This window comes from Penaeus chinensis, chromosome 2 (assembly GCF_019202785.1).
Source record: "Penaeus chinensis breed Huanghai No. 1 chromosome 2, ASM1920278v2, whole genome shotgun sequence".
NCBI lineage: Eukaryota > Metazoa > Arthropoda > Malacostraca > Decapoda > Penaeidae > Penaeus > Penaeus chinensis.
Window position 1 is genome coordinate 44,842,586 of NC_061820.1, and position 1,121 is coordinate 44,843,706.

Genomic DNA, 1,121 nt, shown 5'->3' on the forward strand with positions numbered 1-1,121 from the left:
ACAGTATCGAAGTCAACTGTATTAAAAATAAAAACACTTTCCCGCCAGCTCAAGGAATGGGAAAATCAGGATCGGTCACTAGGGCTGAGTACATGTAACTACATTCACAAAAAACTACAGGGGACAGAACATAAATCTGGGGCGGTTGGGTTAATTATTAGTACATGCATACAGTATAATATATGTACATGAGACAGATTCCGAGTCCGGCTGTACTTAGTATTACATTTTCATTATTATCATTGAGTGTTATTGAGTCTTTAAGAAATTATTCAGGCACACTATTTAGGTATACTATGTAATAATATTCCTGTTTGAATATATGATGCAGATATTATTTTATCAGTTAACATGCAATGCACGTTTATAATTTAATGTGTCCTAGAAAAAGCACATCCATCTCCCCAAAGACATAGACCACACACATACATCTCCACAAGAGTATTTCAACAGATTCCAGACCGACTTACGAATCTTCTGCCGCCAAGAGGGGTGCGAGAGCCGGGCTGCGACGAGCAAGACGGTCGGTCGTTGATCCAGCTGTGAGGCGCGTGATGCTTCGGACGCCACTGGTCGACGGAGCGCGCGGGCGACGCTACTTATCTGCCTCGACGACGAGACCAGTTTTTTTCTTCATTTTCCTTTTTTATTTATTTTTTTCATTTTCCTATTTGATTGGTTTTCTTCTTCTCTTTGGTCTTTATTTTTTTCTTTCTTTTTTCTTTTTCCTTTTTTTTTATTGTTTTTCTTCTTCTCTTTGGTCTTATTTTTTTCCTTTTTATTTTTTCGTAATTTTCCTTTTTATTTTTCGTCATTTTCCTTTTTATTTTTCGTCATTTTCCTTTTTATTTTTCGTCATTTTCCTTTTTATTTTTCGTCATTTTCCTTATTTTTTAATTCTTGTTCTTCTATTTGGTCTTATTTTATTTTTATTAATTTTCGCTCCTATCTCTATTCTTCTTATTTCTTTTTAATTTCCTTTATCATTCCTTTTTTCTTATTCTTGCTGTTCTATTTGGTCTTATTTTCTTTTTTCTTTTTTTCTTATTCTTCCTCTTCTATTTGATGTTATTTCTTTTTTTTTTACCTTTTTCATTTTCCTTTTTATCTTTCTTTTATCT

The 1,121-nt window shown here is 33.3% G+C and overlaps 1 protein-coding gene across 1 annotated transcript in view; it reads right to left on the minus strand.

Annotated features, from left to right (window-relative positions):
- The window catches only part of LOC125036347, a 15,190-nt gene extending 14,628 nt beyond the window's left edge, over positions 1-562 (minus strand). Inside the window, exon 1 of the mRNA XM_047628910.1 lies at positions 471-562. The gene's annotated coding sequence lies outside the window, so the exon portion shown is untranslated. The remainder of the gene's footprint in view (positions 1-470) is intronic.
- Between the last annotated feature and the right edge of the window lie 559 nt (positions 563-1,121).